The following is a 17,766-nucleotide window of genomic DNA, read 5'->3' on the forward strand; positions in this document are numbered from 1 at the left end:
ACAGTTTCAAATGCGAAACAGTAAATTATTCATAAAACTCTTGCTATTCGCATACATACTTTCGTTCCTCCCTGTATACGCATACCTATCTCAGAAACACGTTACACTGTTCTTAAAATACACGACCCGAAAAGACAGTAACACACGATTCAGCCAACCTTGGCAATAGGTACAAGGTATGAAATTTATCGGCCACGGGAGGTACTACACCAGCAGTTCATTCTCAAATTTCAATGGCGGTAATCAACGATCTATACACGCGTGCGTTGCACTGCGCGGCGTACAACTAATTATTACGAATGGGATTAAGTTCAACGTTCACCTACGAATCCGAGTCGCAATATGTTATATAGTGAGTACTCGATAAATGCGACACGAGCAACAGCGGTATTCCCATCACTGGGAGGATCACCCTCTGGAATCAATCACAACAGAGTAAATAGAAGCTAAGCAGAGGCTCATCTTCGGTCAAAAAACAAATTTATGGGGGCTGAAAATTTGTCCACCTTGCCATGAATGCTCCAAAGTGGACCCATGTATGTCGCACTTATCGAGACATTAATGTAGCTGTGGTACATACAAAACTGAATGGTTTTCAACCTCTCATAAATTTGTTTTTTACCCGAAACCAAGCCTCTATTTACTCTGTTTTGATTAACTCGAGAGGGGGGCCCCCAGTGGTGGGAATAATGCTGTTACTCGTTTTTTCATTCATCAAATATTCACTGTATAATCTGAATTTCATTGCTAAAATTAATTTTTTTGTTACTCTGTGTTTTTAAAACCTAGCTGGTGATTGATGGAATTGTCTTTGAATCCGATATAACGGCGCGTAATTAGAGGTGGTACATTCAAAATATACAAAATAATCTGAAACAATGCAAAAAAAAACGAAGACTTCAACAATCTATTGTTAAATCGAATGAAAGAATAAAAGAAATTCGTTCTGTATAGAATGTTTATCAGCAAGATTATCAGAAATTCCTTTAAAAAACGCGGATATCGTGACCGGTTGAGATAATACTGATACAATTTTATTTAATGACATTGTCCAGAGAATTATTTCGTGTCAAAAGAAAATTAATAACCATTACTTTAAAAGCACAACACAGCTCCAAAGTTGAAAATTTGCAATTTTTTTAGGTGATTTTTTCAAAAACTGGACGCGCTGATTTGCAGATTCGTATTCAGCTCATAAAGATCTAGCAGGAACGCCTATTGGAGGTTACAAAAACGAAAAAAAGTTCAAAATTCAATTCAATCCTAATTTTTGTTAAACTGCGTTGATTAACTTCTCAATCGTGTGTTTTAAACTGTTTTTTCGAAAAATACTACTGACAAGCAGATGAATCAGAAGCTCTATAAAATAACCGGATATTCTATTAATAACTGATTCATTGTTTAATATCCGGGTATACACGGCTAATATAGTTACAATTATCTTTAACCGCTTGCAATGGCTTAACACAGAACACAGTCACACAGGGACAAATTTACATCTCAATTAATATGCAAATATTTTTCTTTCGTGAATTTAGATGTACAATATCATGGGATAGTAAATATTAATTTTATTATTATTATCGATGTATGTAATCGCCAATAATTCTCTTTTAAACAAAGAAACAAAACTGAACATGAAAAATAAAGAATTGCATGATTAAAAATTATAATAACTTGCTAAAAAAGTACAATATGTTTCGTGAACACAAGCTTGTAAATCACCTATTATGTATAAAAATATTTGTAAATTATTGGTGATTATACACATTAATTTGCACTATATTGTTCATTTACCATATAATTCGCATGATCGAAATAAATAATCCCTACTATATGTTTCATTTAATATCGTAATAAGGTAAGCGTATAAAATTTCAAACGTTTTTATAACACTTCGTAACACAACCATGAATATTTTTTATCGTTAACGTTACTTTTTTTTCTCAGATTATGTTGCTAAAGAAAATAACACAATTCACGTGTATCATTTATTACCCGCAGAATTAATAAGTTATGATAATGTCATTCAAATTTTTATGCAGAATAAAACTTATCCAAGTAACTGTTCAGTTGTGCCTATTCAGCTCAATATTCATAAACAAAAAATTTTACTTGAAAAATCTAGTATTCAAGTAAAATCTTCCCATATACAGGATGCATAAAAGCATATGGGCATATCTTCAGGGATGAATTAACGTCATAAATATATTTTTTAAAAATGAGTAATTCTGAAATATAAATAGGTCATAATAACAAAAAAAAAAAAAAATAAAAATACATCTATTATCGAATGTAAAAATATATTCATGTGATATACATTTTTAACAATTAAGCAAGAGTTACGTTTGCGAAAAAAGTAAAACAGTGTTTTTGTTAACCTTTTTACGCCCAGTATTGCACCGGTGCAACACTCATTTAAAAAATGCGTTAAATTCTGTCGTCAACTAATATCTAACTTTTATCAACAAGGATCCGTAGTTTCACTGATGCAAAGTAGATCTCCACATTATCAGTTGAGAAATTCAAGTATTCCCTCAAAAGATAGAGAAAAAATGAAGAAAAAAAAAAATGTCTGTTTAATATCGATTTTTCTAACTTCAAAATAACAAGATACAACATACATATATCAGTCTCATAATTTTAAAATAACGATTTAAGGGTCTGGGCGTTAAAATGTTACCCGCAAATGGAGATATACCAATTCAAAAAATAAACGATAAATCATATTTTACCCAACTCTGGTTACAATTAAATGTCAATTGAGAAAACGTTTCACGGTCGAAATTAAGTAAATTACGAAGATGCTTAGCGTGTGACCCTCTGAAGAAAGTCTTATAAAATTAGCTGGACGGTCGCCCGCTGCTAATCTCATCTTCCCCCGCTTATTATTAGCGCAGCGAAGATCGCGACCGCGAGGAAGAACACGTCGCCGTTCTCACTTCTCCGTACCCGTAGGCCGTTGTAATTCGCTTAAGTTTTGAAGTAAGCCGATCCATGTTGCCTGCAATACGATATATATCCAATTACTGGACGTTGATGTGTGTATATACACGCGACGGTGGCCCCCAGAGCCTCTCGCTAATATTGTGACATGGAAAACTGACCGACGGGTGTATTCGTTGTGCATTCAAAACTGCGTAAACACGGTCAGTAGGACACGATTCGAAAGAGAGACAGAGAGATATTCGTCGGGGCTTACAGAGAACAGTGATACCTCGATGAATGCGACACGAGCAACACCGTTATTCCCACCACTTGGAAAATCATCCAAACCTGTTCCTGGCGGGGGTGCAAAATGTGCCCCCGCACCTGGGCGGCCGCAGATAGTTTGTTATATGTAAAATTTTGGCTATCAAGAATGACAATCAAGACTTTTTTTATGATTCTGAAAATTTCAGACAAATAGCTTTCAATCAAATTAATTTTATATGTCATTTTTGTCACACTATTCGTATACAAGAATGAACTATTTTTATGGACAGCCCACAATAGCATAAGATATTTAGCCACATTTATTGGATTAAATTCGTGTAGATAATTAATGGTCACTATTTATCAACTGTAACATCATTATTACAATCATTATATATTAGTTTTGTACTTAGATGTAGAATAAAACATTAATTTTAAATAAAACCATTTCTTTCAGGATCTTTGTTTCATTTTATGAAAATAAAAATTATGAAATATTCCCTCCGAATGACAAATGTTAAAAAACTATGTTACGTGGCTGGCAGATTTTTGTGGTGCTTGGGATTCATTAAAATGAAAGAAAAAAAAAATAAACGAGCTTCAAAGTGTTGGATCCAGTAATGAAGAACTTGTCTGTTATTCAGAAATAGTAACGCGTTTCCTAATTCAGCTCGGAAACCTGTCAAGAACTTATTCGGCTGTGTGCTTAATTTGATATTGAACTATTCGATGTTAAAGCAGAATATGTGTTATACTTGTAAAGTTTATTCAATGGGTCTCTGGTGAATTTTTATCAATTGTTATCAGTATCATGTTTAGATACGTATCGTTTTTTATTATTTTTGTAACGATACAAATTTTTTAGCCGTTTGGAAGAGTAAAAGCGACTTCCTTACTAGCGAAAGGGAAAACAAGGTACTAAAGAAAAGGCTATAATTATAATATTTGAGCTGGTAATATAATGAAATGTAATATTTTAGACAATATAAACACCGTAGAAAATCGGTACAAGCGTTTCAATAATTTTTAATTACTGTCATGACAGTAATTGCTCACAAAAACAAAGCGTTGCGCTATTAATGTCACCAATACCGTCTGCAGTCACGTACAACCTAACCTAAAAATGTGACAGTATTTAGGTATACGAGGTGACAGTATTTGGTTAGGTAGTAGTAATTGGGATGTCAGTAATTCTATCGAACGCGTTTTATGGGTGATAGTAATAGTTTTTAAACTAATGAATTTATAAACAAAAGTAGAGATTCAGAAAGTTACAACAATTATAATATGATTGTGGGTCAATTATATTTACATTGTAATTTTTATTGTAAATTTAGAATAATTAATTACTATGTAACTATAATTGTGATTTGGATTTTGTAATTAGATTACATTGTGCCCAACTCTGCGTTCAAGCCAAAATAATATACTTAACTATAATTGTGATTTGGATTTTGTAATTAGATTACATTGTGCCCAACTCTGCGTTCAAGCCGTCAGAAACAGTTTTATTTGTTACAATTGCAAACATTACAATATATTTATTGTAAGGCATACGATTGTGTTAATGCTTCCTTTATTCACCGTATGTTTTACTGAGAATTACAAATATTTTTTTATCTAACAGAATAATGAAAAGCCACTACATCTGGCGGCAACCCGTATTCAAATCCCATGGTTGCCAACAGTAATCTCGCTTCGATTCGAATACGGGCGAGATGATAAAAAATATTTCAGAACAGCATGCGTTACGAACCCGCTGTTCATTTTTGTGATATTAATATCGCTTCCATGCGTAGACAGAAACAAATTTTGATGCATGTGTTAAATAAAAGATGCAAATTATTCTGAATGTCGAAAACACAAACAATAACGCGATAAAGTCCGTGAAACTATGCATAACAAATTTTCTTATCATAATATGAAATTAGCTTAACAAATCGTTGACATAATAGTTACATAAAAAAACAAGATTAATAAAAATAAATTTTTTAAATAACAAATATCGTAATAACAGGATTCAACGCAACGTTAACTTCAATTAATTTTTACCTGGCTACTTTTAAAGTCTCCATAGTTTCGAAAATTGGCCCATAAAGAGGACAAATAGGGCTATATCCCCGTTTTTGTTTACATTGTTAAATAGTGCCCCGCTATTACAACATTGCATTTCTTTAAAGCAACTGCAAAATAAATAATTGAAAAATTTTTCTTAACCCAAATAAGTTTTATTATATACTCACGTATCCACTGTATGGAACTACAAAGCTCATTTTGATCAGATTGTTAGTTCAACAGTTATGATTAAAAAAAAACGTTGACAGTTTATTTCAAATAGTTGTAAAATCAAGAGTTTTAAAAATTTTCAAAAATCCTTCGATATACGTTTATATGTATATCATTAAAGACTACATAATATGTTCAAATGTTAAGAAAATTCGAAATGTTACTTCAGAAAGTGTCTGATTTTGCGTGGAATGACCCCATAGCGCAAATATGTTACATGTTACAACACCGAATGAGAAGTCCTATTCCATGTTTTTTTTTCGATAGACGTCTCACTGCGATGACTACCGTAATTTGTAGGTTATGAATGTCACGTATGCTCTCGTTCGTTTTCAATCACTTCGAATAAGCACGTGATTGACTACGAAATTTTTGTACGAAAAAAATCTGCGTATTATTGGATCCGTGTTGTCATCGAAAGGTAAAGTTATAATGTATTTCACAATGACAGGTAATACAAAATTGTATTCACCTGTAACTGTTAAAATAACATTGTACCTAATGACCACTAAAATTTTAAACTAGACGTTACAAAATTTATATTATTAGTACTTATTATGGATTTGTAAAGAATTCCAATAAAAAAAAAAGTCTGCAACAAACCCACGTCTTAATGCTAGAACTATCACCACTGAATACATATTACATTAAATTGCGTAATACGTAATATAATATAGCATAATATAAAATGTATGTAGGTACAATAAATTAGAGGTCAACATAAATTACGACGAAAATACCTTTATGATTGTAGTAACTGTAAAACAAAAAATCTGAAACCGTCGTTCTGATGGGTTTGATAGTTTTTAGTGTTAAAAACAGAGAAGCCACTGATAATAAACTGCACGATAATTTTTAATGGGATTACGGTAACATTAAAAATTGCTTTAGTACTTCTTGACCTGGATAATTATTTTAATAGTCCACCTCGGCAAGATCTGATGCTCGGTATTTCAAATAAATATACGTATTATGAAAACACATAAAAATATTCGAAATCTAATGAATCGTATGAAACACACTTCAACGAGAGACACTGCACGTTTAATTTGTCAGTAATATTAATTTCACTTCATCGAAAATTATATACACTGAAACGTTCAAAGCAGTTGAACTAGTAATTCGATCGTATGCGATCTTTGATGTACATACATATATGTATACATCCAGGTGTACGATAATTTCGGAACTGAACGCTTTTGTACGTAGACGTAGCACTTCGCGGCGGACACGTAACGAGAATACCTGCATATATCATGCACACGCATGAAGTGCGTAGGATACGTCGTCAGTGGGGCATGAAACTTTTTCTAGTAGGAACCATTTTAGACGCATACGTCATCCCGTGTACGAATGCTGAGCCTTCGAAGAGATCGATGAGAAGTGCATAGATCGGGGCGTATACGTATGTATGTAGGAATTACGCAGCAGCATAAAAAGCAGGCCCCCAAAACTTCACCATCGACCGAGCGCACAAGAGCAAAATGTATTTCACAACTGGTCTTGGCCAGACGTTAACGCTAAATCGTTCGAATTCGTTTCCAAGAAATGCAGCCAAGCCCGTGACGAAGCCGGGCCCTCTCGCGAGACAAACAAGAAAACTTGGACAGAGACGGTTTTGCGAGGAGGAAACTAATACGGGGACAATTGACTGTCGACCGTCGAGCACTCCGTTTGTCGTTCCACGGGCAACGGGTTCGTAAATGCCCCAAGGAATCCGGAGAATGACAGAAAAACGGCCGGCGAACGTTCAACGCCGGCCGGCATCCGTTCCAAATTTAAATTCGCCGCAAAACCGTTCATGGAGGACGTGGTTAACGTACCTTACAGAACTCTCTCTCGCTGGCACTGCCTGATTCTCCCTCGTACAACGGGCTTTTATGAAAACCTCCTGTCGAATCACGTATCGAATGAAGCTAGTCGAACTTGCTATCGGAATGGCACAACATATAAATCCGACCGTGTACAACGCACTACGAAAACACTTCAAGGAAGATCAAAGAAAACGCACATTCGCAACCGTCCGGGGCTCGAGTCCAACTGCCGGAACCCCTTCCAGACGGCCCACGCGGCATGCGGCACGATTGGCCGACGCCCGTCGCGCCGAGCGCCAATCGACACGCTTCGCGACTACGTTTGCCAATCGTGCGCAGTTACGACCCTTCGAGATACTTCTCTATGCTGGCGGCAAATTTAACTGAGATTCTACATGTGCGCGAGCGCGGCGAGTGTCAACGGTACTACTTCGACGAGTTTTCGATAGAGATTAGAGGGAAATAACGGTATTACCGGACGTGTCAGAATGTTATTTATTTAAATACGCATTTCTTTATGCACATATGTAAATATCTTCATAAAATATTGATTCTTTTATACTCTTCCATTGAAAGACTTCAAACCTGGTAAGTTTGATTACAATGCAATTTCGTGAATGTTACAGAGCATATTGTACTATAGACGAAACAAATTTCTCTTGAACGATAAAAATATCAAGTTTTATTTTTATTTTACGGATATATTTCATTTTGTAACTATACGAGGAGAAATCCAATTTCAAAGACCGAAATTATTTAATGTTCGGTTATCTATCGCGCTTGTAGCAAGGGAAATTTTCTGCGATATATAAATTATAAAGAAATTCGTTTTTTTTAATTTGCTTTTTTGTTTTTCACCGTTTGACTGAAACAGTCATTATAAGAGGTAGAAACAGATTTTCAAATGAAAGATTTTTCATTTTAGACAGTTTGGTAAACAATGTAAGAAAACATAATTTCAAAAATGTTTTGTATGCAACAATTTTTAACCTTTTACTTCATATTCGAATTTTATATTAAGTGTACATATTATTGAATACAACAGTGAACTAACGGTAAGAGTGAATAAAGAAAAAAGATACTATATTGTTATATTTGTCACATTTAAGTATACAAAAATAATAATGGTAGCTAATAGGAATATTTTCGCTAACGGAGATATTTACCTTAATGGGCATGTATGCTTGGAAGAAAATTAAACTGTGTAATATACATGAATTGCTAGTTTGTTGAAAATAAGCCGACTACTTAACCTTCATTCTACCACAAAATGTTTCGACAAACATATTCCTGAGACAAAATTACACGGATATTATTAATAAGGTTATAATTAAGTGTAAATAATTTGCAAACATCGAGATATAATTTATGATCGTATCTCGATATTTACAAATTGTTTAAACTTATTAGAAAGAAAAAAGTACTTAATATAATGGATTCTCATACATATGTATAGAGTGACTTACGATGGGTGTGGGTAGGAGTGAGTGTGCGTGTGCTCGCGAAACGGTTAATTCGAAGTTGCGCGATTTCGAGCCAACAACACAGAAAGTAAACACTGTCATCTGTGATCGGTGTGAGTGCGTATGTGAGGACAACGAGTAGTTGATTTCAAAATCGGCAGCGGTTATTGTCCTTCGAGGACGGTCAGTACAGTGTAAGCATTGCGAAGAATAGGCGTACGAGAGACGTGTTACGTATTGTAGTCCACTTAATTACGTTTAAGGAAATCCATAGGGTCTGCAATGGAAACAAAACGACCTTGGTGCTGCGTGCTCACAGATAAATTTAGATAGATAGCATACAAAAAGGGGGTGTGGTACAGCAAATAAATACGTGCATACAAGAAACGGCACACGTGACGCTTATGGCATTGTGTCACGACGATTACCATTTTTTAATATCGCGACGTACTTCGAGGAAAACGGTCGGTAAACGGCTTTCCTGTTACGCGACGACGAAAATATTCGATGTTTCGTTCCCTTACGTTCAAGGAATTCGATACTCAAATTATAATTACTGGCACGTGGATTATGCAAATGTAGGGTAAAAGACCCAATTACTGACACATACATAGACTGTTTTATTTGACAGAAGAAATAATCGTTGTCAAGTTATACATAAAGAAAATTCTACATGCAATAAAAAATGTAATTCATTTTTGTAAAATCATCCAAAATTTGTAGGCAATTGGAAGAGTAAAAACGACGACTTCCTTACCAGCAAAAGGGAAAACAAAAATCTTTGTAACACTACTTCTATACAAGAATGAACTATCTTTATATGCAGTCCAAGATTATATTTAGCCATATTTATTGGATTAAATTCGTGCAGGTTATAAAAGGTCGATATTTATCAACCATAACATTAGTATTACTAGACTGCGGATGTTTATGCATTTATAGCATCCCTTGATTTAGAAAAATCAATAACGTAAAGATTTCAATGAAGTTTAATACCATTCGTGAGTTATTACTAAAGTAGTAAACTCTCTAGTACAAAATTAAAAATTCTGTCCCATTTTAATTTTCAGATATTCGTATCTGAAATTGTGAATCTGCATAAACTTCCACACCCTAATTATTACAAACACTGTATGTAAGTTTTGTACTTATATGTGGAATAAAATATTCATCTCAAATAAAATCATATATTTTTTAAGGATCTTTGGTTCATTTTATGAAAATGAAAATTAAAAAATATTTCTTTTGCATGATAACTGTTAAAAAACGTTTTGTGTGTGTATATACATATATATATATACACACTACACATCAAAAGTTTAATTAAATAAAATTAAATGAATAAGGGTGGTCCAACAACCTAGGAACGGTCCTGCCTAACATGACAACATAAACAGAAATGAAATAGTACGTGAAGTATGGTGGTGATCTGGTAGGTCTGGAGATACTGTCTCGCAGTCGATCAAGTGCGTAATGCAGTAGACTCGTGAAACTTTCAATTACCATCACCAATGTGCACGCATACACGAGCATAAGCGGAAATAATGAGTCATAGGGTGATAATTGAGGTAATTCGTAGACATGTGTGCATGTGTAGTCGAGGAATTTTTCAACTGTTCTCGACGGGAACGAACCATCCTCTCTAAAAATATTCTATATTTGTACCAATAACTAGGTTCATTATTTTTTGTGAAACTCTGTATTCGTTACGAAATAATTGATCATTATTTTGTAATAATAGTGGAGAGTTGCCTATATTAGACAGGCTCCTAGATTGGATTATTTTGTGTATCTTTTTAAGGAAATATATTTACAGGGATGATTTATGTCGAGATATACAGGGTGTTAATTTTAACTCGAGCACCCAAATTATTTCCGCTACTATTTAAAGTAAGGAAATATGACTAAATACGATGTATATGGTTGTAAGGCGTGCATCTGTTCGCGATAAAATGTTTTGTACTTCTTATTACGTTTATTTACTTCTGCATTCTCCAAACTGAAGCTGTTTTCTTCGCCTTCAAGGTCACTTCAACGTCATAGTGACCTCGAAGAAACCGTTAAAATGACCTTCACAGGATTGTTTTTATCACCGTCTAATGCACGCCTTAAAAGCATGTACATCCTATTTAGTCATTTTTTCTTACTTTCAATAGTAGCGGAAATAATTTAGGGGCTCGAATTAAAATGAACACCCTGTAGAAACACATTATTTTTGCACTATTTCAAGTGAATTTTTTTTTACATCTTCTAAGTACCATAATTTTATGCATATAAAAGTGCGGGGGACCTTTTGCATCCCGCCAGGAACGGCCTCGGTTATTCCTGTCTGGAATCACCCTATAAACCCTCAAAGTTTCATTCCAATCCACCAGTCAGCGTTCGCGGTGTTCGCCAGTGTCCAAGATCCTCTATTAACCAAACCAACGAATCACAACTGTGATGCACTGTCCACCGCGTTTTACTCTCCCGAGCAGGTTGGCTTTCTAGTGAAAACATATACTCGTATACTGAAGCGTAATGATTCAATCCTGATGAGTCATTCGTCGTATAATAAACGTAATACAGAGGTATTTCGAGCGTTATCCATTAATCTCAGCGTGCAGACGTTAGCAGATTGTAAATAAGAACGAACATTCCTGTAAATCCGATCGAATTGCTTGGCGCAAGGATACAGTGGTGTAAGGGGGCGAGAAAGGGACAAGAAAAAGGTGCCCGTCTAGGAAGAAGGCGGGCCGATTCGCGAGGCGGATGACAATCAGTGCAGGAAGTGCACTGACTGGCACAAGGTGGTGAAAGCCGAAGTGCAGCGGAAAGTGGGCCGGGTTCCCGAGCGATATAAAGAACAGCATAGAACCTCGGACGTCCCACACGTTTGACATCCATATTTATGAGGATAGATGGTGTATAACTGGCCTTTAGATCGGCAAATGTACCGTGGGTCTGACCACACGTAGCGGTCAGGTTAGGAGAGTCTGGCTAGGATACCATATTCCTGAGTCTGCGGTCTGACCAAACTTGACACTGTGAGAACGATTTTGTAAACGATTTCTTTAACCCTTTAACGCCCAGAACCTTAAATCGTTATATCAAAATTATGGAACTGATATACATATGTAAATGTTGTGTCTTGTTATTTGCAAGTTGAAAATAGCGATATTAAATAGACCTATGTTTTTTTATTTATTTTTTTGGGGGGAATAATAGCATTTATCAACTAACACATGGAGATCAACTTCACATCAGTAAAATTACGGATTGTTGCTGACAAAAACTACATATTAACCGGCGACAGAATTTGATGCACTTTTAAAGTGAGTGTTGCACCGGTGCAACAGTGGACGTTAAGTAAAGTCTCACACGTTTGATTCGTATTACGCGCCAATTATGGGCATTATGGGGCGTTGGAATCGATATCCAGCTTGCCGCAGTTTTTCCCTTCTAGCTTAAGTTAGCTATTATATTTGTATGGAACATAAACATATCTGCTCCTTCTCTTGTATTTTTTCACATTGTAATAAGTTTATTTTTATCTTTTTATAATACACTATTAGTTTAACACACTATGCACTCTATCATCGCTACTACAATGATATTTAGGTTGGTGCACACAAAATGTCGTTTTTCCTGAGTTCAAATTTACCAGGCCAAATAACATCCATTAAATTTTGTTTGACCTTCTATTGTCTTAAAGTGTCTTAAACCCTATCAACTATTTCTGACATACTATATTTATTGCGAGACAATAACGTCCTCGAAGTGATTACATAAAAATACTACAACGATCGATTAAAATCATGCATTATTCTTTTAAGTCTGGAACCTTTGAGTGGTACATTCTGTGAAACTTATTAAGAGAAAAGCCCTATTGAGATTATTTCGTAATCCCCTTGTTCTGCCCATTTTAATTGTCCCACCCTTATTTCCATGTACTCGAAACTTTATTTTTATTTTAGCGAATAAAAAGAAATTTATTGACGTTACGTCTATTCATTCGGAGGTCTATTTAATACTGTTCCTTTTTCTTACTCAAAAGCTGTGACGTAACGTCCGCAAAAATTAGACGATACATTATCATTCGAGCACAAACCTTGAACTTACTCAAATGAACTCTTTTCACATAATTTTTTTATTGATACAAATTCAGAAAGCCTATTATCGTCCTCTAAATAATCTACGCTGTCTCTACCAAGTAAAACCTCAGAAAGATGGAAATAAAGGCTCCAATAATAATAAATTCTCGCTTGGAACGTATGTAATTTCGTCACCCCACGAACATTTCTGCGCAGATAATTCAAAGCACAGGGTGAAAAGCTTCGCGGTGGCTAAATGCGCCGAGACAGTCGGTACTGCAGGAGAACAGAAGCTATTTCCGGTACTCCACGTGTGTGGGGGACAGAAGAAGAACGTGAAAATTAAAAAAAAAAATCAGTCACGCTCTACACTGCTGTTTTACGGGAACGTACTAAAAAAAAACATCATTACTAAAAAAAGCTGATATTATTTTTTGGCCAAACTAATATTTAACATATAAATTTACTTATTCAACGCAAATCAACGCTACTTTTCTCTTATTCCTTTTTACAATAACAGGACACGTTCTACTAGATAAATGATTAAACTATTTTTTTATCGATATTAGTATTTCTCCCGTATTATTTTAACCCACAGACACCACACCTAGCGCGAAGTTGCACCAGTGGAACATTGTTTCGTCTGTTCGTTTTAAAGCTTATCATTCCTTTTTTCCAAATTTTCATAGTTAAAAATTATTTCTGACTTTTGCACTTATTACCATTGAATCTCTAAGGAGATTTTACGGTAAAAAATGAATTCGGTTATGAATTCAACTTGCTTTTATTCTCTCCAAGTTCTTAATCACCACAAAATTCAGAATCCTAATCCATACCAGTGTGATATTTATGTATGCTGAAGAGGGGCCTGATTTCGGAGGGTTAATGGGCATGCAGAATAACGTAAAAATGTTTTTTTCACTACAATCTACTCTATATCACATTACAATAAGTTAAATAATAATTTTTTACTTCTTTCTTTGCGTTTCTTACGCTTACGTTGCGTTCATTGAAATTATAGAGCACAACAATAAGAAGTAACCCCGATATCATAATATTTCAGCGATCTACCGTGAAATGGAAAGTCGTGTTTGTTCAATTTCTTCTTGACCACGGTACAAAGGAGCGCAGTTTCGTACAAGACTGGTCGAAAATATTCAACCGTATCGGGTTCTTCTTTCTAACCGGTTCCTTCGAATCGCCGGGATCACGACTTCTTTGGCGCGAAGAAACACGGTAATACCACAGGAGTTACAGCGTTATCAGAAAATTAACTGGTTCCCTTCACCGCGAAATACGAGATACAAGATACGGCTTTAATTCGTGGATTTCTGTTCTCCCCTGATCTACCATCTTCTTTCACGAATCCCGGGAACTCCTTTGTTCCCGGATTTTATTATGTTTCGATACTGTTCGTTATGGGCGGTAACGATCTCTGGTGCTCACCTCGAAGAAGCGATCAATACTTTCCAATTATTAAGAGTCAAAACGTACAAAAAATACGAGATATTTATGAATTTTTTAAAAGAAGAGTTTAACGTGTCGTGAAAAAGTTTGTTGGCTTTTATTAACACACCCTTTAGGATAATAACAACACTTTTTTTTTTCAATTTTTCGCTGTTGGCGTATTCGACCGGTGGCGCTCCGTGCAGTGCTATTGTGGCGACATTTTTTTAAGCTCAGCCGTCCCGTCAGACAGTTCATTTTAATGTTTGAATTTCGACATTTTTAGCCGTCGCTCGTTTTTGTATTAAAAAGTTAATCATACACCTTTGTATTGTGAAATTTAATTTTTTTCAAATTTTTAACAAATAAAGTTTGACTGCTAAAATTTTCTCAAGATCACTCAGGAAGGTGACGTTTATAACATATGTCAAGGTCAAGGTCATTGGAGCCCTTAAATATACAGAATAACTGCTACATTTCGAAAACGTCTTTTGTTTATAACTTTTTATTTTAAAAACCGAGCGATGGCTAGAACCTTCTGAAGGTCACTGAGGAGGTTGACCTAGACAACATATGTCAAGGTCAAGGTCATCGGAGCTTCCCCTCCCATATTCTAAATATTTATTAAAAAAGTTTTATTGTTATTAAAAATATTGACTAAAAGAAGAGCCTCCTTTCTCATTCATAATTGCATTGATAAAGAAGAAATTCTTACTCAGTGGCATATACGCTACACTGCTAAAAGCAGATGTCTAAACGGTAGCCATGAAATAAAAATATACTATGATTGGTGCGTACTTAAACTAAATAGTGCAAAAAGGGTGTTAATTTTATATATTCCATCTGCATAAAAATGCAGATGGAAAAAGAACGCGTATTTAACAAAATTATTTTTGTAGATGATACGAACTCTATCGAATGATTTTTTCATCTTCTTTTTTCTCTGTTGCTCCCGTAGCAGGCTAGTCCGCTTGCACGAATGCACAGTGGTCTGAAAACGCGTTTTTACTGGCCAAAAATCAATGTTTGAGGTTCAACATTTTGAAAATTTTTGTTGGTATAAAGTAACAATACTTCAAACCTTCAAAACCCAAAGTAGTATGCTATTCAGATAATTGTGTAATCCGAGGGTAACGTTCTGAACGCAAAATGTCGAAATTCAAAGTGAAACTAATTATTCTAATTACTAATTAGACGACAGTAAATGAAAGATTTGAATTATAGTTTTATGCATATCAGTAACTATATTTCGATCACGTACTTGTTTTTTAAGCGTTTTGTAATCCATGTAGATACAAGCAAGAATTTGGAATCAACGTCAGAAATATAATTATATAATAATATAATTATATATAATGAAATAATTGTAATTATAAAATAAATAATATATTTATATTAGTTACACTGAATAACTATAATATATTGCGTTGCAAAAGGTCGATATGTGTCTTTAGAATCCGCCATCTTGAATTTTGAATTTTCGTGTCGAATTCGTTATCAGTGACCTGAAAAACCCTTGGTAACCAACTTTTAAGAAGTTTCAATGATTGACTTTTAGTCAGTAAAAACGCGTTTTCAGACCATTGTGGAATAGTAACGCGTACGTGACTCATTGTGTCTCTACCATTAAAAATCAGAGAGGAACAACAAATCTCCGATGTTCTGCTTCTCGTTGCCCTCGTACGAAGAATTATAATCAAACAACAACTTTGAATGGTACACATACTGGGTGTACATACACATATAGTGTCAACCTATTTCAATAAACGATAACTATTGAACTAACAACAAATTAAACAAAATGACCTATGTGAAATTATTAATTTTAAAAAATTGTTTCAGTGGACAAAGAAATGTTTTCACCATTTATTTTGCAATTGCTCTAAAGAAATTCAATTTTACTATAGTGAGGCACTATTGGAAAATTTGAAAAAATTAAGATATAATTCTATTGGTCCTCTTTATCAGCAAAATTTTAAGAAATATAGACACTTCATAATTGGCTATGTGAAAATTAATTGAAATTAACGCTGCGTCGAAATACACTGACTCGACAGGCCGAGCCATGCGAAACAAGTAATGTCAGTTACTTTTCATAAGGCCATTTTGAAATGCACGTGTTTTCCAAAATTTATACATTCTTTAAAATAATTGCAAAATAAATAGTTAGAAAATATTTTTTTTCAACTGAAACAATTTTTCAAAATTAATAATTTCACGAAGCTCACTTTGATCAGTTTGTTAGTTCAACAGTTATAATTTATTGAAAAAAGGTTGACTATATTTCAAACAGCTGCAAAATCAACAATTTAAACAAATGTTCGTCTTTTTTTAAAACAGTTTAGAAAAATATCCAAATATGAACAAAATCCGAAATGTTACTCCAAAAGGTATCCGAGTTCGAGTGGAATGACCCCATCTCGATATGGAAGTACCTTACCCAGACCTATGAATTCTTGGCGTTCTCCCGATTAAAATTATATCAAATATCACGTAAATCGGACGAGTTTTAACGAAGTTAGCTTCAAATTATGGTTATCCGAATTGTGTTATTTTTGGCGTCATTTTCACCGACAAAAACATAAGGAATCGATTGGCGTCATTTTCGTGAAAATCTAATGAGAAATACGGAACTTTGCATTTCCGCTTATTATTTCTGTCCTTGTATTTCACCTTGAAGCTTCGGAGCATCTGAGTATATAGAATATATATAATTTTTCCTCTGATTTTACCGCTCCAGACGCGAACTCCTGACGAACTGTTCGAGAACACCGGTGGAGACGCGTCTTTAAGTTTGTAATGTAACGCTGCGTTTACACTATATAGCATAACATGTTACACAGCAAAGTTATAAAACTTGTTAGAAAAAAAGAAAGAAAAATGTTATGTAACGTGAGATGTTACATAACAGTTTTCGTGTCATATAGCAAGTTACATGTTATCCATCTAGTGTGACACCATTATTAATAATTCTTCTTTTTTCTCTTTATTTTTCTTCTTCATTTCCTCCATTATAGTATAATTCCAACTAATATTGATTTACCATAGAGATTATTGACTAATGAGTCGATCAATTGAAAATACTAGCATAAAAAAAATGTAATTGTAAGTGTACAATTAGGAACATTTAATAAAGGAAAATACAAAAAAAAGTTATTAATAATGAGACGCGAAATGTTGTACACACTTGTTACAGATTTGTCTGAAAGGTACAGTCTTGTAACAAGTTATAAAAACATGTTGTATAGCAAGGTTATATAACAATTTGTTGTATAACACTGTTTTCCTATATAGTGTAGACGCAGCTTAACTTTGTTTCATCATTTTACGTGTTGTTTAACCTAAAAACCGCCTCAATTTCAAACATAATACAAGCCAACGAACTTCAGTACCTAGAGAAATCGTAGACCGACACGAAACCGAATAGAACCACCTTTCCAATCAGGATTGCGCACCTGGCGATCCAATACGGGATGACACCTTTGTAGA

At 34.5% G+C, this 17,766-nt stretch overlaps 1 protein-coding gene across 2 annotated transcripts in view; it reads right to left on the minus strand.

The window, feature by feature from the left end:
- LOC107191165 (flocculation protein FLO11-like) overlaps positions 1–17,766 on the minus strand; it is a 123,013-nt gene that overhangs the window by 18,705 nt on the left and 86,542 nt on the right. The window lies entirely within an intron of this gene.

This window comes from Dufourea novaeangliae, unplaced genomic scaffold (genome assembly GCF_001272555.1).
Source record: "Dufourea novaeangliae isolate 0120121106 unplaced genomic scaffold, ASM127255v1 scaffold11, whole genome shotgun sequence".
In the NCBI taxonomy this organism is placed as follows: Eukaryota; Metazoa; Arthropoda; class Insecta; order Hymenoptera; family Halictidae; genus Dufourea; species Dufourea novaeangliae.